At 33.3% G+C, this 24242-nt stretch overlaps 1 long non-coding RNA gene across 1 annotated transcript; it reads right to left on the reverse strand.

Annotated features, from left to right (window-relative positions):
- Positions 1-17367: 17367 nt before the first annotated feature.
- Positions 17368-21877, reverse strand: LOC143054056 (uncharacterized). Its single transcript, XR_012971552.1, has 3 exons — positions 21783-21877; positions 20239-20443; positions 17368-17463 (listed from the first exon to the last, which is right to left on the reverse strand). It is a non-coding gene; the product is annotated as an uncharacterized LOC143054056 (long non-coding RNA).
- Positions 21878-24242: the final 2365 nt, after the last annotated feature.

Here is a 24242-nt window from a genome sequence, read left to right on the forward strand (position 1 = left end):
CTGGTTTGTCCGGTAAAACGCGGATGAAGAAAAAAATGGAACGGTTCTTGGGCCAGAAAAGTGTCTGTCTGGTTGAACGTCTGCAATTACCGACGGCCTATTGTTCAAAATTGTGTGTGACTAACTGAACAACTGAAACTACGGACGGTAAATGGTTACGAGTTGTGTCTGATTGGTTAAACGACGAAAATAATTATTAGCGCACAGCTGTTTCTGATTGGATAAACCACGGAACAGGAGTTCGGCTAAATGATCAACTATGAATTGTGACCGAATACTTTGATGCAAAGAGATCGTATTCTCATTCTGAACTCCTTCACACAAAAGACGTAAATTGTTGGATCAAATAATGGCTTAAGGATTAAACAAACATTACATAAAAATAGAACAGTTAATGTGGATTCTACTGGACCTGTATATAAAGAGTAAAATGACATTACTGATCTTGGTATGCTCGCCATAAGTGTAACAATGATAATAATTCCAAGTGTTTTAACATTTCTCCTCATTCCATGTCCACTTCCGGTATCAATGGTGTCGCTGTTGTTAGAATTTTCTAACTTCATCGCGTTTACTCTATTTGTTCGTTTGATTAAACGAATAATTACAATAATATATCCTAAAATAATGGATGTAAACACAAATGCCATCGGAATGTCAATTATAAAAACCAAACTTGGTGTCGCTGTTTCTGCGACTGTGCACTGTTTACAGTCTGTCGATATAGTATAAAAAAAGTGACAAGTTATTCCAATTTGCAGGAAAACAATGCTGAAGGCCATCCCTTTATTTGATGTCAGGAATAGCAAGATTGTTTTTGTTTCGGAAAATGTTGCCATTAATCGTTCCAAACAGATCAGAAAACACTGGTACGTCGAAAATTGAAATGTTGCAATAATTAAGTGTTGTAGAAACACACATAAACATGTATTTTCATCCTGTCTGTTGAATATTTCTTGCACTAAACCAAGCAACGGTACTTCTGAAACAAGCATAACGTTTGTGATACTTTGGCATAACACAAGTTTTTGAAACTTAGACTTTCTTAATTTTTCCGAACTTGCTAAAACTATAAGCGATCCAATATTCAGTATGAGGCAAACTAAACAAATAATAAAACCACAAATTTTAAATCCATCCATATCGTCATAAATCGTTTCAGTAATTCCTTTCTTATTATAATAGTCATCGATATATATGTATATACAAACAGTTAATACCTGCGCGACTACTTTTATCAGTTATGTCGTACTTTTACCTGAATATGGTAATATATCATACAGGTGTGCCGTTGGTGGCGTAATTTACTTTCACACCTTTCCAAAGTAATTTGATTCGTAGTAGATTTAACTATTTATTCTTAATTATGAGTGGTTAATCATGGTCGCCTGTGTTAAAGATGTCAACCAGTTTTTGAATATTTCTATAGGTAGAAACGAGACTGCCAATTAATACTCGGCTAATTGGTTTCCTGTTAGAATGATGTTGCTTTCTAGTAGTCTAATCCATTTTTGAGAGCGTAAGTCGGAATTAGATAGCAATCTTTGATTAATCAAAATTAGAATATGTTTCAAATCTTAGCGCTGAATGATCGCTTCGAATAGAGGTATGCTATGCTTATATATAAATACGTTCGTTTAAGCCATTCCATAATTTTTCTACTGTCAGAGCAGATATTGTCATCTTTATGATTGTTCAGTACGTTACAAAATTGAAAACATGGCTCTAACCAGAAAAGTTGACAAGAGAACTTTTCCAAAGAAAAAACAAATCTGTTGCATCCTGTGGTCACCATTGATTGAGTGAATCACCCTTTCGTTGATTTCTTAATGTGTTTTCTTTACATTTATTAAATCGGTGTGACTTTGTGAACTTTTTACACTATTAATGTTGGTGTCCTTTATAGCTTCCTGTTCGGTGTAACCAAAGATGCGTGTTGAAGACCCTACTTTGACCTATAATGGTTTACTTCTTATCAATTATGAATTGGCTGGAAAGTTGTCTGAATAGCACTTATACTGTATCTTCTTATATCTATTTGAATCTTCGGATGTTTATTTCTTTTATAAGATATGTAGTTTATAGCACAATTATTGGATATGAAAAACTATCACAAAGTCAAACCAGATAAAACAACAGAATTTTAGTATTCATCATGTTCATAAAAGAAAACACATTTGCAAATCAACAAAAGGGTGATGAATAAATCAATTATTATCTTAGAGTGGCCACATGATGCAACGAATTTGTTTTATTACGAAACGATTTCTTTGGCGTTACTGATGAGTCTTTTGTAAAAGATTAAAAAGAGAAAAAGATTTTTCCTTAATCTTTCCTTTGCCAACAAAGGTCTCGATGGCGTCAACTTAGGCAATATCGATCATCATAAATTAGTTCAATCGAAACAACCTCCTTATTTCAAAGACCAGTCTGTACCAATCATTGCTTATACCTATACCAAACCTATTGCAACTGAAGTTTTCAATTACAAACACGTTTTGCAGAATCTCGATATTAACGACTTCAAGTCTAAACCTCCTGATTGCACTTGTGCTAGTTCCCAATTCACATATAATCCTGCAGGCCACATTATTACCGGTGACCTCAACATTGTTAATAACTCTTTTCTGTGAAATGTGTTATCGAAAGGTCCGAAATATCGTGAGCCTAAATCCATCAATTGGAAATACAACTTTAAAATTTTGATGGATTCAGTCGAGGATTTTGCCAGGCAATGGGCTTGGCCTGCAAATCATAGGTCTGTTCTATGTTCCTTTGGAATTTCAACCAAAGATGAAGAACTGGATCTTCCATCACTGTATTGGATATCTAAACTACATAAGTGTCCTTACAAACAACGGTATATTGATGGGTCTTCCAAGTGCTCCACGAAACCTCTTTCTAAATTATCAACATCTTTTTTATCAGCAATCACATACGGGCTTCAAAGTTATTGTGAAACTGCCTATTCTAGAGGTGGCGTGAATCAGATGTGGATACTTAAAAATTCCTAAGATCTTTTAGAGTACATACAATCGAACTCTCTTTCATCTTGTAACAGTATTAAAACATTTGACTTTTCTACTCTTTACACAAGTATTCCACATTCCAAACTAAAAGACAAATTGAAAGAGGTATTGCTTTGCTTCATAAAAAAGAATGGCCAACGTAGACACAAGTATCTTGTCTTAGGGAGGGATAAATCCTACTTTGTAAAGGATCACTCTGATTCAAACAAAAAATTCTCTGAAACTGATATTATCAAGATGCTTGATTTCTTGATTGACAACATAATTGTTACGTTCAGAGGACATGCTTTTCAACAGACTGTCGGCATTCCAATGGGAACAAACTGTGTCCCTCTACTTGCCGACTTGTTTCTGTATTATTATGAGGCATACTTCATGCAGGAACTTCTTAAGAAGAAAGACAAGAAGTAAGCAATATCCTTTAACTCTACTATCCGCTATATAGATCTTGTTCTTTCACTAAATAATTCAAAATTTGGTGACTATGTGGAACGCATTTATCCCACTGAACTAGAGATAAAGGATACTACAGATACAATTAAGTCGGCCTCATATCTTGACTTACATCTAGAAATTGACAATGAGGTTGAAAACAAAACTTTACGACAAAAGAGATGATTTCAGCTTTCCAATTGTGAACTTCAACAGCACCTGCATACGGGGTATATATCTCCTAATTGATACGATATTCCCGTGCTTGCATTTCCTTAGGGTTGCTGCTCACAAAGAAGCTATTAAATCAAGAGTTCCAAATGGTGAAGTTGAAATCATCCCTTCGTAAATTTTACGGACGCCATCACGAGTTGGTTGACCGTTATAGAATAACCGTTTCACAAATGATATCGGATATGTTCCTTACGTCGTAACTACAATCCCCTTCCCTTTCGAATGTGACCTACCGAATTAGACTACTTACCGGATTTGTTATCAAATAAACAACACGACGGGTTCCACATGTGGAGCAGGATCTGCTTACCCTTCCAGAGCACCTGAGATCACCCCTAGTTTTTGGTGGGGTTCGTGTTGTTTATTCTTTGTTTTCTGTGTTGTGTCATGTGTGCTATTGTTTGTCTGATTGTCTTTTTCTTTTTTAGCCTTGGCGTTGTCAGTTTATTTTAGATTTATGAGTTTGACTGTCCCTTTGGTATCTTGCGTCCCTCTTCTTGTAGACGAAATGCGTGTCTGGCGTATATACACAATTTAGTCCTCGTATTGATGATGAGTTTATTGTCAGCTTTTTTTTAACAGAGCGATGTTTTCAATTTTGTAACGTATAGAACAATATCTGCTCTAGTTGTAGAGAGGTGGTGGAATGGCTAAGACGAACGAATAAGCATAGCAAACCTCCACTCGGAAGAATTGTGACAATTCAGCGCAAAGAATTGAAACATATTCTTCTTCTGATTAATCAAATAGTTATCAAAAGTACCAGGATTATAATTTTATACGCAAAGATTGCTATCTAATTCCGACTTCAAAAATAATTTTTACTAATAGAAATCAACATCATTCGAACTGGAAACCAATTAGTCGTATATCAATTAGCAGTCTCGTTTCTACCAAGCAATATTCGATTACTCATTGGCATTCTTAATTATATACATACTGTCATGGTAATCCAATTATAATTAAGAATAATAAGATAAACCTACGAATCAATTTATTTTTGAAAGGTGTAAAAATGAATTGCGTCAGCAACCTCATACCTGTATGATGAGAATCATTGAAAATACTAGTAAGGCATAACTGATCAGGGAAGTGGTCAGCAACTTCAACCTGTAGAATGAGTTACCATTGAAGGTACTAGAAGGCATAACTGATCAGGGAAGTGGTCAACAACTTCAGACATGTAGAATGAGTTACCATTGAAGGTACCAGTAAGGCATAAATTATCAGGGAAGTGGCACACTTACTGTTTATATATTTAGATGACAATGATAAAAGATAGAAATTACTGGAATAATTCCTGACAATATGGATGAATTAAAACTTAGTGGTTTCGTTATATGTATGTTTTGCCTCATACTGAATATTGGATCGCTTATAGTTTTAGCAAGTTCGGAAAAATTAAGAAAGTCTAAGTTTCAGAAACTTGTGTTATACCAAAGTATCACCAACGTTATGCTTGTTTCAGAAGTACCATTGCTTGTTTTTGTACAAGAAATATTAAACAGACAGAACGAAGTTGCGTGTTTATGTTTGTTTCTGCAACACTTAGGTTTTGCAACATTTCAATTTTCCACGTACCAGTGTTTTCTGATTTGTTTGGAACGGCTTATGGCAACATTTTCCGAAACAAAAACAATCTTGTTATTCTTGACGTCAAATAAGGGGATGGCCTTCAGCATTGTTGTCATTCAAATTGGAATAATCTGCCACTTTCCTTATACTATATGGACCGGATGTAAACAATGTACGGTCGCAGAAACAGCGAAACCAAGTTTTGTTTATGTTATGGATATTCCGATGGTCTTTGTGTCTACATCCATTATTTTAGGATATATAATTGTAATTTTTCGTTTAATTAAACGGACAAATAGAGTAAATTCGATGAAGTTAGAAAATTCTAACAGAAGTGACGTCATTGACACCGGAAAAGGTCATGGAATGAGGAGAAATGTTAAAACACTTGGAATTATTATCATTGTTACACTTATGGCGAGTATACCAAGATCAGTAATGTCATTTTACTCTTTATATACAGGTCCAGTAGAATCCACATCAACGGTTCTATTTATTTGCAATGTTTGTCTGATCCTAAAGCCAATATTTGATCCAATAATTTACGTCTTTTGTGTGAAGGAGTTCAGAATGAGAATACGATCTCTTTGCATCAAAATATTCGGTCACAATTCATAAATGATTATTTAGCCGTACTGCAGTTCCGTGGTTCATCCAACCACGAACAGCTTTGCGCTAAAAATTGTTCATTATTTACGTCGTTTGACCATTCAGACACAATTCGGAACCATTACCCGTCAATTGTGTTCGTTGTTCAACTAGTAACGCACATTTCTGTACAAAAAGGCCACACGTAGATTCCATCGTTTAATAAGTAAAACACATTTCTGATTAATAGGCCCCCTATAATTTCAGTCGATTAATCAATCACATACATTTCTGAACAATAGACCATCCTTAGTTCAGCCTTTAACCAGTTACACACATTTTCAAAAAATAAACCGCCCATAGTTTCAGACGTTCGATCAGTCAGACACAATTCTGAACAATAGGCCGTCCGTAGTTTCAGTCGTTCAACCACTCACACACATTTCTAAACAATAGTTTCAGTCGTTGACCAGTCACACACATTTCTGAACAATAGGCCGTCCGTAGTTTCAGTCGTTCAACCAGGTCACACACATTTCTGAACATTAGGCCGACCGTAGTTTCAGTCGTTCAATCAATCACACACATTTCTGAACAATAAGCCGTCCGTAAGTTCATTCGTTCAACCCGTCATACACAGCTCTGGCGAAGAAAATAATATAATTGTTTTTCCTTTTTGAATAGTCATTGTTTCTATACTTCAAAGTCTATTTGATGTATTTATAAATCATTACATTGTCTTTTCCATATTGGCCCCTGTTATCAGCCACAGAATCCCATACCAAGCCGGAGGGCTTTAGTTGAGGGCCTGATATATAATAGGTCGATGTTTTATACAAGGGCCAAAATGGAAAAATGACATGGAATAATTCATGGATCACACTATTTCTCAAGCTTGAGAAAAAAAGCATATATCAAATTTTTGTTTAAATTTTCATCAAAAATCAACAACAAAAATGAATAAACAAAAAAACTGTTTCTGAATGACAGGTTACCGAATGTCTTATTCGGAGGCACGATATGGATTTTCGAGGGCTGATATCGATATTGGCCACAACGACAAAAAGCCAACCTTATTAATATTTTTCAATTGACAGGCTATCGGAAGTGAAATTCGGCGGTATGATATGGGTTTTCGTGAAATCGATATTTGGCCTGACGGCAAATAACCAACCTTGATATCCGGTTTTCATTGACCGTACAAAAACATACATATTAGTACAAAATTGGCGATAAATGTTTTTAAAATATAGTATATGATATATTTTGAATCATCACTCAATCTTCCATTATGTTATTAATGTAATAAATATTTAAATGTCTGTTTTATATTTAATTGAACGTGGTAAACATATAATGTTATGGTTGATAGGTGTTTCTCGTTTTGCTTTTTTTATAGATTGGACTATTGGTTTTCCTTTTTGCAATGTTTTACATTAAGTCTAGTAATGTTGGGGTCCTTTATAGTTTCCTGTAAGGTGTAACAAAAAATGCGTGTTGAAGACCGTACTTTGACCTATAATGGTTTATTTCTTATCTATTATGAGTTGGATAGAGAGTTGTCTGAACAGCACTCACACTGTTTCTTCTTATATCTATTTGAATCTTAAGATGGTAAAGTTTATTTTTATAAGATATGTAGTGTATTGCACAATTATTGGATATCACAAAGTCAAACCAGATAAAGCAACAGAATTTTAGTATTCGCAAAAGCAAACACATTTGAAAATCAACAAAAGAGTGGTGAATGATTCAATTATTTTTTTAGTTTGGCCACAGAACGCAACGAATTTGTTTTATTAAGAAACAATATCTTGTCAGCTTTTTTTTTGGACAGAGCCATGTTTTCAATTTTGTAACATATCGAACAATCATACAGACAATAATATCTGCTCTAATTGTAGAAAGGTGGCGGAATGGATAAGACGAACGAATAAACAAAGTAAACCTCCACTCGGAGGAATTGTGACAATTCAGCGCAAAGATTTGACATATTCTTTTTCTGATTAATCAAAGATTGTTATATAATTCCGACTTGCGCTCTCAAAAATAATTTTTACTATTAGAAAGCAACATCATTCCAACCAGAAACCAATTAGTCGTGATATAATTAGCAGTCTCGTTTCTTTAGAGCAATATTCGATTACTCATTGGCATTCTTAATTATATACCTGCTGTAATGATGAACCAATTATGATTAAGAATAATAAGATAAAAGTGAATTGCTTCAGCAAAATCAGACCTGTATGATGAATTACAATTGAAGGTACCAGTAAGGCATAATTGATCAGGGAAGTGGCTAATTACTGTTTATATATTTAGAGGACAATGATAAAAGATAGAAATTACTTAAATAATACCTGACGATATAGATAAATTAAAACTTAGTGGTTTCATTATTGGTATGTTTTGCCTCATACTGAACATTGGATCGATTATAATTTTAACAAGTTTAGAAAAAATAAGAAAGTCTAAGTTTTAGAAACTTGTGTTATGCCAAAGTATCACTAACGTTATGCTTGTTTCAGAAGTACCGTTGCTTGGTTTAGAACCAGAAATATTTAACAGACAGAACGAAGTTGTCTATGTTTGTTTCTACAACACTTAGATTTAGCAACATTTCAATGTTCGAAGTACCAGTGTTTTCTGATCTGTTTAGAACGGCTAATGGCAACATTTTCCGAAACAAAAACAATCTTGCTATTCCTAACATCAAACAAGGGGATGGCCTTGAGCATTGTTGTCATTCAAATTGGAATAATTTGCCACTTTCCTTATACTATATGGACCGGATGTAAACAATGTACAGTGGCAGAAACAGCGACACCAAGTTTTGTTTATGCTATGGATATTTCGATGGCCTTTTTGTCTACATCCATTATTTTAGGATATATTATTGCAATTTTTCGTTTAATTAAACGGACAAATAGAATAAATGCGATATAATTATAACAACAGTGACATCATTGACACCATAAGTGAACATTGAATGAGGGGAAATGCTAAAACACTTAATATTATCATCATTGTTACACTTATGGCGAGTATACAGAGATCAGTAATGTCATTTTACTCTTTATATACAGGTTCAGTATAATCCACATCAACGGTTCTATTTATGTGTAATGGTTCTCTGATCCTTATGCTAATATTTGATCCAATAATTTACATCTTTTTGTGTGAAGGAGTTCAGAATGAGAATACGATCTCTTTGCATCAAAGTATTCGGTCAACATTCATAAACGATCCATTAACCGTACTCCTGTTCCGTTATTTTGTACAGTTTCGGGCGGTAACTGTTATAGAGTCCTAGAAAACTATGTTGAGGATTTAACGTCCATCAGAAAACAACCCACATTACCAAAACGGGCAATCCCTCGGAGAAACTTGATGCTTTGTACATTTGATTAAATGCTTCTATGTTGTTTGCCTTTGACTTTCTAGTGAAATAATTATGGAATTACATTGAATATTCAACACATGTACAATGACCACTTTTTCGATATATGCTGTAACATAATTCACATATATCGTTTTTGTACGTAATTTTTGAAAATTTATTTTCAAGCGCTGAGCCAGGATCTTCGTTTTAGACAACTGTGGATTCTTTTATTGTCGTTGGTACCAATTTTGGTTAATTGCAGAAACTTTGCATTTTCGTGGATATTTGATTTAGTGGTTCTGTCAAAGTCTGGATAAAACTTTATTAAATTATTAAATCTGGTACCTTTGATAACTATTTACACCACTGGGTCGATGCCACTGCTGGTGGACTTTTCGACGTCCCCGAGGGTATCACCAGCAAAGTAGTCAGCACTTCGTTGTTGGCATGAATATCAATTATATGGTCATTTTTATAAATCTGCTGTTAACAAAACTTTGAATTTTTCGAAAAAAACTAAGGATTTTATTATCCCAGGAATATATTACCTTAGCCGTATTTTGGCATACATTTTTGAAATTTTGAATCCTCAACGCTCTTCAACTTTGTACTTGTTTGGCTTTATAACTATTTTGATCTGAGTGTCAATGATGAGTCTTATGTAGACAAGACGCGCCTCTGGCGTATTAAATTATAAGCCTGGTACCTTTGATAACCATAATGTCCCTCTGGCTTGATATGTGAGTCTAGTGTTGACGCTAGGCCAAATGTTAAATCACAAAAATACTGAACTTAGAGGAAAATCAATTCGAAAAGTCCATAATCACATGGCAAAATCAAATAACAAAACGCATAAAAAACGAATGGACAAGAACTTTCATATGCCTGACTTGGTACAGGCATTTTCAAATGTAGAAAATGATGGATTAAACCTGGTTTTATAGCGCTAACCCTCTCACTTTGATGACAGTCTCATCAAATTCGGTTATATTTACATTGATGCGTTAACTAAACAGACGCAATAAATAAAATAGTCAAAATATGGGTACATCAGTCATCATCGTATAACAATTTTAAAAGGAACAATTTAACAGAACACAAAAACATCCATCTACAAACACATTCATTGATTTGTGTGTCTGACGTCAGAAATTTTTTTACGTCACATAAATTTGTCGTTCAATGTGCATGCAAACAATTTTAAAATTTGCATAGGCAATTTTAGCATGTAGGGTTAAAAAATCAAAAGTATGTAAGAATAAATATCAGAAATAGACCGAGATTGAAAATAGTCCTAAAGTTATATATAGAATTTATAAGAACTCAATATAGATCCAAAACATTCCGTTTAGAATTACTTTTAAAATACATAGTTTGACAATAACAATTAGGGAGAAATGTCAACTTTTTAAATGAATGGTACCAGTAACTTCTTATCATAACGTTTCTGTATCAGGATTTTAATAAATAGTAATACGGGCTGGTAAAAATGTACGGGAATCAAGTTTGTTTTCTGTAATAATGGGGGTTCATCTCTAATGAACATTTATCAACTTTTGAATCTATAAGTATATCTTATGCAATTGGTCTAAAAATTACAGACTGAGTGTTATTTTCGTACCAAACCAAAACTATTGGTCTAAAGCTAAAACGTGATAAAAAAAAGATAAGATTTTTGCAAATTATTTTTTTTCATAGAATAATTGAACTGTTTTCCTATTTATTTTCTACATTTGAAAATGCCTGTACCAAGTCAGGAATATGACAGTTCTTGTCCATTCGTTTTTGATGCGTTTTGTTATTTGATTTTGCCATGTGATTATGGACTTTCCGAATTGATTTTCCTCTGAGTTCAGTATTTTTGTGATTTTACTTTTTCCTATTCATTAAACATTGTAAAATCTTATGATGATGAAAGACTTGTGTATCGTTACCTTTGTTGATTAGTATATAATATGACAGAACCTAATCCAGTTACAATTCTATGTAAAAAAAAGTTAAACATTAATTTAGCATGTAGTTTTTTTTAACTTTATTTTTGAGAATAATAGAGTTATTTGTATAGAACTATATATATGTGGTTTTTAATGCGCACAATAGAAAACCTACATTGCATTTATCATAAGACTAAGTTGTGTTCACACCAAACTCCATGTACAGTAAACTTGTTTACAGTTAGTTTAATGTACTGGACATTGGTTTCACATTAAATTTGTCCACATTCTTTACACCTTGTTTAATTACCTGTACATAAGATTTGTTCACATTTGTATACTCTATGTCATTTAAATGTTCATTACGTAGAATCGAATGAAACGTTTTCGGACAACTTTTCTAGCAGTAAGGGAACGACCATTTGACTCTAAATAGGGGGGTGGAAATATTCCCTACCCAAATTGGATAAAGAAACAATTCTGGTTCTACAGATAATAAAAAAATATTCTGAATCAAGAGTTTCCCCATACAATATAGTGTTAAATGTTGAAGAAAAAAAAATTGATTACCAGCATCGAAAAAAAACGGAATAAAACGTTTGAGCAAAACAAGTTCTGACTCAGATAAATAAACAAAATACACCCCCCTAATTTTGAAGTTAAGTGGTTGCTTCTTTATGAAAGCCATTTTGATGATTTGCAGTAGTTTAAAGATACTAAAGATATCTCGATTAAGCATTAGAAAACGTAGGCTGCAACAGCGTGCTTACAGACGAAGAAGAAGGATTGATATATTAGGGATCACTATATTTCTATCTTTTCTGTTTGCTCAAATGGTATTTTGTCTCCTAGAAGTATTTGGCAAAGGGAGGGGGTATTGTTTTTTTTTTTAACTTTTTAAGTGTAATTTCACGGATCCGAGATACTAGACAAACAATACATTTACCTCACACTTTTTAAGTAATGCATTTATGAGTGAATCGTTGTTTAAGTAAAAACCAGTGGCAAATATTCCTGTGTAAGTCAAGTCGATTCGGAAAGACGTTAATTTTCAAATGAATTATGTGTTCGGCAATGATGCTGCTTTGAGTCTTGATAAGGGCTTAAATAAGCTACGTTAAAATATTCTAAACAAAACAAATAAATATATCAAGTTTAGACAAATATTTCAAAAATCGTTTCTTCCTTAAATACGCACGGTGAAACTAATGTTTCAAATGCCTACTTTTGTGTACACTTAATCTACACAAGGCCTAAATCGAGTATCGACTGCATATAGACAAAACATGATTTACACTACATGTAAACATTGAGGTTTATCAATGGGAACGTAATTTGATTGAGTTTACGTGTGAGTTACCGAATTAGACTATTTACCGGATTTGTTATCACATAAGCAACACGACGGGTGCCGCATGTGGAGCAGATTCTGCTTATCCTTCCGGAGCACCTGAGATCACCCCTAGTTTTTTGGTTGGGTTCGTGTTGTTTATTTTTTAGTTTTCTATGTTGTGTCGTGTGTGCTGTTGTTTGTTTGTCTTTTTCCTTTTTAGCCATGGCGTTGTCAGTTTGTTTTAGATTTATGAGTTTGACTGTCCCTTTGGTATCTTTCGTCCCTTTTTTTCTTTTACACTTACACAACACCGAGTTTAGGTCAATGTGAACACGGCCTTAGTTTTCTGTGTAGAAATAAGTTCCATGACACTGGTTGTTTTCGATCTATGAGTTTGACTGTCCCTTTGGTATCTTTCAACCCTCTTTTGTAATAAATTAAGAACCTCAAAGTTCTTTACCTTTTTACACACATTAAGCTGTGATGTGAGTACAAATAAAAGGATTTTGTTAAAATCGGCCCTACTGGCCTTACCTATTTTCACTAATGTTTTATAATCCTGACGACTTAGAACATGTTTATTATATATCATGATACTGCTAATTAGTTTTATGAATATTGTTGATTCATTTATTTTCGTGGGTAAGAATTTTCGTGGATTGATGAATGTCTGCATTTTCATTGTTGTTTTGTTTTGTGTTTTAGACACAGTCTGAATACAAACCATAATATAAAAATGGAAATCCGTTGAATATTTGGATTCGTGGCACATCTGTACCCACGAAATCCACGAAAATTGGTATCAAAAGAATAATAATGAATCCACAGTAGTATTGTTTTTATGTCGTTGATTAGTAGTTTCTTCAACTCCACGTCTACGTATACATAAACTGTGAAGAAAATAATGTAAAAAATTGAATAAAATTTAACATCATACAATAAGCTGTGACACTATATAGTTATTTATACATATTTATAACGTTTTTAAAGTAGGAACTTTTAATTTTTATCAAATTTATATTATTATAACCAGTCTACCGACTTTAAGTTGCTATGATCTATCATTACACATCACAATTGCAATAAATGACACTAAATACAAAAAAAGGTTTATGTTTAATTCGCTCACAAAGTGTAAGCCACAATTGCTGGTTCGTCCGGTATAACGTGGATGAAGAAAAATATGGAACAGTTCTTGGGCCAGAAAAGTGTCTGTCTGGTTGAACGTCTGCAATTACGGACGGCCTATTGTTCAGAATTGTGTGTGACTAACTGAACAACTGAAACTACGGACGGTAAATGGTTACGAATTGTGTCTGATTGGTTGAACGACGAAAATAATGGACAATTATTAGCGCACAGCTGTTCGTGATTGGATAAACCACGGAACAGATGTACGGCTAAATGATCATTTATGAATGGTGACCGAATACTTTGATGCAAAGAGATCGTATTCTCATTCTGAAATCCTTCACACAAAAGACGTAAATTATTGGATCAAATAATGGCTTAAGGATTAAACAAACATTACACAAAAATAGAACAGTTAATGTGGATTCTACTGGACCTGTATATACAGAGTAAAATGACATTACTGATCTTGGTATGCTCGCCATAAGTGTAACGATGATAACAATTCCAAGTGTTTTAACATTTCTCCTCATTCCATGTCCACTTCCGGTATCAATGGGGTCGCTGTTGTTAGAATTTTCTAACTTCATCGCGTGTACTCTACTTGTCCGTTTGATTAAACGAATAATTACAATAATATATCCTAAAATAATGACTGTAAACACAAATGCCATCGGAATGTCAATTATAAAAACCAAACTTGGTGTCGCTGTTTCTGCGACTGTGCACTGTTTACAGTCCGTCGATATAGTATAAAGAAAGTGACTAATTATTCCAATTTGCAGGAAAACAATGCTGAAGGCCATCCCTTTATTTGATGTTAGGAATAGCAAGATTTTTTGGGGTTCGGTAAATGTTGCCATTAACCGTTCCAAAGAGATCAGAAAACACTGGTACGTCGAAAATTGAAATGTTGCAATAATTAAGTGTTGTAGAAACAAACATAAACATATTTTTTCATCCTGTCTGTTGACTATTTCTTGTACTAAACCAAGCAGCGGTACTTCTGAAACAAACATAACGTTTGTGATACTTTGGCATAGCACTAGTTTCTGAAACTTAGACTTTCTTAACTTTTTCGAACTTGCTAAAACAATAAGCGATCCAATGTTTAGTATGAGGCAAAACATACATATAACGAAGCCACCAAGTTTTAATGCATCCATATCGTCAGGAATTATCTTAGTAATTCCTATCTTTTATCATTGTCATCTTAATATATAAACAGTAAGTATGCCACTTCCTTGGTCATTTATGCCTTACTGGTACATTCAATGGTAACTCATCATACAGGTATGAGGTTGCTGACGCAATTAACTTTTACACCTGGCAAAAATAAATTGATTCGTAGTATTATCTTATTATTCTTAATTATAATTGGTTTATCATTACAGCAGGTATATAATTAAGAATGCCAATGAGTAATCGAATATTGCTCGGTAGAAACGAGACTGCTAATTGATACACGACTAATTGGTTGAACGACTGAAATTACGGACGGCCTTTTGTTCAGAAATGTGTGTGACTGGTTAAACGACTGCAACTACGGGTGGCATATTGTTCAGATATAAGTGTGACTGGTTGAACTACTGACACTACGGACGGCTTATTGATCAAGTAATGGCTTAAGGATTAAACAAACATTACACAAAAATAGAACAGTTAATGTGGATTCTACTGGACCTGTATATACAGAGTAAAATGACATTACTGATCTTGGTATGCTCTCCATAAGTGTAACAATAATAATAATTCCAAGTGTTTTAGCATTTCTCCTCATTCCATGTCCACTTCCGGTATCAATGGCGTCGCTGTTGTTAGAATTTTCTAACTTCATCGCGTTTACTCTATATGTCCATTTAATAAAACGAAAAATTACAATATATCCTAAAATGGCTGTAAACACAAATGCCATCGGAATGTCAATTATAAAAAACAAACTTAGTGCCGCTGTTTCAAATAATGAAACCACCTATTTTAAATCCATCCATGTCGTCAGGAATCATTTCAGTAATTTCTTTCTTTTTATTATTGTTATCTATGTATATATAAACGGTAAGTACGCGACCATCTTAATCATTTATGCCTTACTATTACCTGAAAATGGTTATGCATCATGCAGGTCTGTTGTTACTGATGCAATACACTTTTACACCTTGTCAAAATAGATTGATTCGTTAATGATTACAATTTTATAATTATACTGGATAATAATTGGTGGATCGTGGTATCCTGTGTATATTTAAGGATGTCAACGAGCATTGCTCGGTAAAAACGAGAATACCAAGATGATAATCGACTAATTATTATCCTGTTAGACTGATGTCGCCTTCTTAAATAAAATTGATTTTTTATAGCGGCTGTCGGAATTAAATAGCAATCTTTGATTAATCAAAATTGAAATATGTTTCGAATCTTTGCGCTGAATTATCACTAACAATTCCTCTGAAAAGAGGTGTGCTATGCTTACACATTTTTTTCTTAGCCAATCATCCACTTTTGTGCAGTCAGAGCAGACATTGTCGTCTGTAGGACTGATTATTACGTAACAAAATGAAAAAAAAACCGGCTCTGTCCAGAAAAAGCTGACAAGATATTTTTTCTAAATAAGAATAATTCGTTGCATCCTGTGGTTACGCTGAGATAATGATAAGATTAATCATCACCCCTTTGTTGATTTAACAATGTGTTTTCTTTACGATTACTAATTACTATTGTTTGATCTGGTTTGACTTTGTAATAGTTTTTAATAGGTGTTCATCAAATTATTGATTAGAATATTGTTTGCATGATTATTATATGTAGTAAATGAGCTATCAATTATGGTGTGCAATTCCTGTGACTATTATTTAGTCCTGAATAATTATGTTGAGGATTATACGTCCATCAGACAACTATCCACATAACGCAAAATGGACATTATTTTGTGTTTCCATTTTGTAGACATTTTCTAAACGAGTTCTCGAGTATCACTCACTAAAGCCAAAGAGTACTCGATTAGTTATGCTTCTTCGAGTTGACATCCTTATTTTGTTCTTGTATTTTCATTTATCAAATGATTATCGTTCTTATTTTATCATCGCTGGAGTATATGTGCACAAGGATAGACCACTTTTACTCTACCCTATTTAAACTGTTATTTTCCAAACCGTATATGCCTTTTTTTACCCCCTACGGAGACACTTGATACTAAGTGCGTTTTATTAAATGCTGTCGTTGCTATTGACTTAATAGCAAAATAATTATGGAAATACATTGAATAATCAACACAATGACCCTATTGATTTGTCAAGCACTGAACTAGGTTCTTCGTTTTTGACTAGATTGAAATATAGAATAGGGAACATGTTCTGAACAGGAGAAGACATTAAATACCGAACTAAAGAAATACAATTACAGTATAGGTGTTCAAGACCAGATCAACAATTATTGCTTTATGTTGACGTAATGATTGTGCGAAACACCACGTACATTATTAAAAATGTTAAACTAGGGCATCCTAAGATTAGAAGAATACGACAGAAATTTGAATATTTATTATATACATAACATAATGAAAGATCAAGTGACAATTCAGAAAAAATGTATCATATACTATATTTCAAAGATATGAACATCAAATTAATATCAAAACATGGAAATAGTTTGAAGTATAGAAACAATTATTATTCAAAAAAGTAAAAGTACCGATCTCCAAGCTATATTTAAAAGGGGAAGTCCACAAAAATTGACAAAATCAATCAAATCAATCATTTATTGATTTAATGCCTGCCTTCATCATTTATTACCATCATCATATCTTCTTGAAATGTTTGCTATTTAAATCTGCAAAACAAATTTTGAGAAATGAATAATTATTGATTGAATGATTTATGGATCACCCAACATATATCGTTTTTGTCTAATAAAATGCACACATAGGATACTCTCTTTTGACATCGTGTTTCTTTCGCTTTGTTTTTGCTTTTTTTTTAATATTTACTATTCCTTTAGATATAACACATGAATTGTCTTATATTTACAATAAATATTTACCAAAAAATCTTGCTTTTTTAAATGAAAGGCGAAAGATTCCAAAAGGGACATTCAAACCAATAAGTGGAAAATACACGACAACGCCATGGCTCAAAAGAATAAGACAAACAGACAAACAATAGTACACAAAACATAACATAGAAAACTAAAGACTGAGCAGGGAATCCCACCAAAAACTTCGGGTGATCTCAGGTGCTCACGAATAATCAGGGAATCCCACCAAAAACTTCGGGTGATCTCAGGTGCTCACGAATAATCAGGGAATCCCACCAAAAACTTCGGGTCATCTCAGGTGCTCACGATGGGTAAGCAGATCCTTCTTTACAAGATTTATGTTTTAGAATTTCTTCGTGAGGATAACATCACGAACAACTCCAGATTTTATTTATTATATTTTTTGCTCACATACCTTTCTGTAAAATCATGATCACTCTGCAGTTCAATAGGAAAGTTATGCTCTGATATTTTGATTGATACATTGCATCATGGGTAATTTCATTGTTCGTACCCCAAAATGAAAATAACGTCACGTCATTGGTTAAATTTCTATTGTTTGTGACATTTTTAACCAATCAGGACGTTTTGGTGTACACTTTTGAAAATATTATCCATGATGAAACGGCGAATTGAATCGTTAATTTTTCTCAAAATCTCAAAATAATCTTACTTTATTCACATACAAATAAAATACGGAGATGTAGTATGTTTGCATTTTGCAGCTGTTCTGTCGATCGGAATGTATTTAGTGTTTCTTTCATAAACATATTTAAGTACCCGATTTTATTACACATTTTGCTTTTGTTTCAATTCAAACTTTGAGATATTTAAAAAAATGATATAATTAGATACATCCCATTCATATCACTGAATAGTTTTAGAAGATACAGTACTCATATTTACAAGAAAGGAAGAGAGAAGATGAATTACCCCCAATAGAATCATTTCATGTCATAAATTTCAGTCCAGGTTTTACTTTATGTAAAAACTCGTTGCTATTCAGTCAAAGGTCTCTAGTTAAAATGTTTAAATTAGCAACTTATCAATGTCAAACAGCCATCAAGAATCTCGGTATAGAAACGAATATGTGTACATGAAAAGCTTATACAACTGTCTTGACATAATAGCGTATCTTAACAGGCATAACACGTTGAGTGTAACCAGTGAAGTAGGGGCTGCTGATCCTTCAATGTCACCTGAGTTCACTCTAGTTTATGGAAGGTTCGTCTTAATCTGTCTTTTTTACTGTGTAATGTGTTATGGACTATTGTTTGTCATTTTGTTTCAAATATCAGCTCCCTTTTTTTACCGTAGATAACACAGGATCAATGTATGCCAATGGACGTACTGTTAATTAAATTACTCTTAAAAGTCATAATTGTTTTTAATAGATTAATAAAACACTATAAAATTATATAAAATCACATTTCAAATTGATTAGGTCTTTTTGAAACTAACTAGATTATTTTCAGACCACTGTGCTATATATTCAGAACGAGCCATTAGAAAAATTATTTCCGACAACATAAACAAGTCAAATTTAAATTTGAAATTTTGAACATATTAATATAACTTCTTGAAATAAGAACATGAACTTGTATTTGGAAAAACTTTAACTTTTTTGGTCCTCAATGCTCTTCAACTTCGTACTTTATTTGGACTTTTTATTATTTTTTTATTCGAGCGTCACTGATGAGTCTTTTGTAGACGAAACGCGCGTCTGGTGTAAATATAAAATTTCAATCCTGGTATCTATGATGAATTCATTTGAAGATCTTTGCGTACTGTTTGAATCAGTAATAATATTGGTCTTAATTTTGAAGCATTTTAATATGTACTGCTATACATCTCGTCGATGTGTTGTGCTAATATTTTGGCATTTTACAAGTAAGTGCTTTTCTCAAACTGTTTAAACGTCTTTTACACTAAATCCGTTGAATGCGTAATGATTATTAATATAGATTGGGATAACATGATGTACTCATTTTAGTAGTTGCTACTGGTTTTAGACTAACTTTTAGTAAATTATAGTATTCTCGGAACGCCACTTTGTGTCTTTTGACTTTATTCTAGTTGTATTGGTGCTTTTTGTCAACCTGATGGTTCAAGACATTTTCGAGAGATATTTACAGTGTGTCTGATGAAGTACTGATACACCACTATCGCAGGTTAGGGGAGGGTTGATTGTTTACCAGCATGTTTGACCTCGGCATAATCTATTTGTGCCTGTTCCAATTCAAGAGCCTATAATTCAGTGGTTGTCGTTGATTACTGTATATCATATTTGTTTTCTTATATTGTTTTGTAGTAAATCGAGCAGTTTTTTTTTAATTTGAATTTCTTTACATGTTGTCATGTAGGAGCATTCATAGCTGACATCACGTTTTTGATTTTGTTCATTGTTGAAGGCCGAACGATAACCTAACATTGCTGAAATCGGCGTGATTTTGACTCTGTTTGGTGGCTGTTTTTATTGGAAATCATTCTACATCATTTTTTTACCGATCTACGGGTACAACTGGTAACAAAGTTCATGGTGAATCAAGATGACTAATTATTTGAACTTACCCTTGTTTACAGATGAAGGGAATACTGTGTGAACATTTGATATCAAACCAATTGAACAAGAAAGTTTTACTTATATATATACAATTTTCAACTGTTCCGCCATCTGGGAAGTATACCCGCCAATCAGATACGGACAAAGTTTCATTAGAATCTCCCCATACGAATATTCCCTCGTTCAGTCTGTCATTGGCTCCCAGCCAAAAATCTGAAAATGGATGTTATACCTATCTTGTTTATGTATTGAAACGTATGAAAAATAACATTACAGAATTTGACATAATCAACATAATTTATTTGCGTGTATACCAATTATTGTGGATTTAGGATAAATGGTATTTTCGTGGATATTCGATTTCGTGGTTTTGCCAGAGTTAGCATGCAAGCGAATACAAAGTTTGTACTTTGTTAAACATTGAGATTCGAGTTTTACTTGTACCTATGAAACTGACAAAAATTGGTATCCCACGAACAAAAATTGTGGAGTACGTCAAGAATACAACATGCTTTAATGACTTAAGGGGAGTAACTCTGATACATGATGTTTAGTACATAACTATGGTACACAATACATGACAAAAATAATGAGTCAACAATACAAGAACATGCCATACGTTTTTGAAGTTGATTCGTCTCCTGTGAACTCGGGACTTCTATTATTCTTCAAGGTGGTACATAACACTACAGGGAGATAACTCCGGCAGTATTTTCGGGGGATGACAATGTGTGCCTTAGTGCCCGCCCCGCTTTCCCGTGATGTACAGAATATGGTGTAAGTATGGAAATTATGAAGTGGTAGAATGGAATAAGTAAATATTCATATAAGTTGGTCACAATTATATATAAATACAGAGCTATTAAGAAAAAGGAACTTTTACAGACTAAAAATGGCATTTTCAGGGAAAAAAGGGGGGGGGGGGTGACAAAGTTTGCTGGTTGTCGGTTTTGGTTGGTTAAAAATTGCTAAATCTTTTGTTAAACAGTGTTACCTAGTCTTCCTTGAATTATATGCACTTTTTGAGGGAAATTAAACGACATAATTTTTCTACATCTTTGATTTCTCTAAAAGAAATGGATCTTTAGCCATTTCATTTTGGGGTATTTTCTTGGACAATATTCTATTTTCAGTTTAAGATTAGGCTAAAACTTGTAAAAAAGCCTAAAATTTCAGGTTAATTAGCTGAAACTCTAACGAAATAATGTTAATTGTTAAGCAATTTTATAATTCTTTACTCCCCCAAAAGTAAAATAGCCATTAGTTAACCAATTTTAGAGCCATGTATTGTTATATCTTTGATTTAAGGGGTTTTTTAAACTAAAAATGTGCGGAAACCCTTGGTTAGAATTCCAAGAATTTATGATATTTTGCAGGTTCTATCATTGTTTCACCATTAAAAAAATCAAAGAAATTAAACGACAGCAAATTTTTGGTGTCACCTGCTAGGTACCACCTTGATTACATTTTTTCAACGTTTTGTAGTGTTGCTTTAGTATTGTAGTATACCTGCATACCAGCCAATAGTTGATCTGTAATAGAAAATCCTTACATGAATTCCTGTCTTTCGCTTGTTCCTTAATGTAAAGCATTTCCTCCTTTGAGTTAATAACTACAAGGTCTGCTCCATTGTTATGGCATTCAATCTAAAATTATAGGACGATTTATTGAATCCTACTTTTGTGACTTCCATTGGCAAATATTCCATTATAGAAACCAGATTCTCTGTCTCCATTAAGTCTGACAAATCTTTTATTAAATTTAACTACTGAACAAAGAGGTCTAAGTGGTGAAGTTGAATTCACCCTTTCGAAATTTTTACAAAATTGAAAAAAACCGTTAGGGAATATCTGTTTCATAGATGACGACAGATATGTTCCAATTATCGTAAATAAAGGCAACAGTAGTATACCGCTGTTCAAAATTCATAAATCGATAGAGGAAAAAACAAATCTAGGTTACAAACTAAAACTGAGTCAAATGTATTAAATATAAGAGAACTACGACACAATAGAGACACAACACTAGAACGTAACACACACAGAAACGAACTATAATGTAACAATGGCAATTTTCCTGACTTGGTACAGGGCATTTTATGAAAAAATAGTGAGTTGAACCTGGTTTTGTGGCATGCCAAACCTCCCGTTTTAATGGCAACATTACAAGACAGGGTTACAATAAATAAACAGATAAATGGGAGAAAATATAGGACAGAGAAACAAACGAATAATAGCAATCCAAAGGTAACAGGTTAACAAATATTTTTATACACCAGACGCGCGCTACGTCCACACAAAACAATGCTCAGATGTAAAAAGTTTGAAAGCCATAGCAACTTCCAAGTTGAGGATTTGAAGATTGCCGAGGACCAAAAGTTCCAAAAAGTAGTGAGGCAAGGGTTATCCGCCTGAGACAAAAACATCATTATTATTAAAAATAATACATAGTTTTGCAAACAGTAAATTTTATAAAATGACTATATAACAGATATACATGAGTAAATTGAAATGGTGACTAGCTATAAAATAAAAAAGAAATACATTACAAAATCACAGCCCTGTTAGCCATAGTCAATGCAACGCCCAAAGCGACGTCACATATAAATTTCTAAAACGTGTTCCGAAAATTAAGAGAATTTGGGTGAAATTCAAGATTAGATTTGTATGACTCATCTAACTTATATTAATAACAGTGAAAATAATAATACTAATTATTATTTAGTTGAAGTAGTAATTAGATAATTAATTGTATTATCTAGCTTTGTGGTTGTTTCTTCTGATCAAACTGCAAACCAAATATATAGTGTAAATGTCGTTGATCCAAAATTAAATCTACCAAATGAACTGGATGAGTGGTTATCCCCCAATACAACACAATGATACAACAGAAAAAAATACGATTTACAACTACAAACGTTAAAATATTTGAAAAAAATCCGATGACAACAACAAACACAACATCAAAACCCAACAAATTAATTTGAGATGGATAAGTACCGTACCACGTCTTAAAGCAATACGAATTCATACTCAGCAAAACAGTCATATTCGGGAAGAAGTCACGTTCGGTAATAAAAAGATCGGACGACGTAATGACAAACCACAATCTAACACGTGGTTAAAATGTCCATAGTTAGTTTGGACAAAGATACATCGTGTGGATCAACCAATTCGTGATGGTGTCCCGTAAAATTAACGTAGTGACATTTTTAATCTGTCCTCCTTATAACTTTATTGGAGTAGTTTCTGCTTTAGGAGCACACTTCTGTATATCAAGTCCGTATAGTGTGAAAATGCACGAGAATAACGTATTAATTGAGATATGTAAACACCATACGAAGAGGCAGAGGGTATGTTACTGCTGAGAAATGGAAAATTGATAATTGGGAAAATGAAATCGTCCTGTTCATAGATTTTCGTGTGAAGTCGTCCATCTGTGTTAATATTGAGGAAAATGTCAAGGTATGAAGCAGTCCTTCTAGTATCAGTAGTATCCTTAATTTCAAGTTCGCTGGGATATATGAGATGCAAGTATTGGCTGCAGTATGGGTTATTCAGTGATGGGACATCATAAATTCATCGGAAAGTGAAATTTAAGAATTTCGCAAGGTGCCTTTTCTGTTTGTCTTTTAGACGAGTTTGAATGAATTCTGATTCATACGAGTACAAAAACAAATCGGCTAGTAGGGGTGCATAATTAGTACCAATTGGAATACCGATTGTCTGTTTAGATATGAATCCTTCAAACTCAACAAATATATTGTCGATCAAAAAGTCCAGCATTTTGATAATATCATCGTAACACCAATCCTGTCAGAGATTATCCGTGGAAGGAAATAGTATCTGCTCAAAATTAAAGTATTGACCCCAATTTCACAGTCCACTGAACAAAGAAAAAGATATTGCAAAGCTCAGGTTAAAGTTTTTGGACAAGGTAGTTTTTGATGAAGTTGAAGTCCAATCAACTTGTAACTTAGTACACATGTTCCCTATGAAATGATCTTTCTAAT

The sequence above is a fragment of the Mytilus galloprovincialis genome, chromosome 12 (assembly GCF_965363235.1).
Source record: "Mytilus galloprovincialis chromosome 12, xbMytGall1.hap1.1, whole genome shotgun sequence".
Lineage (NCBI taxonomy): Eukaryota > Metazoa > Mollusca > Bivalvia > Mytilida > Mytilidae > Mytilus > Mytilus galloprovincialis.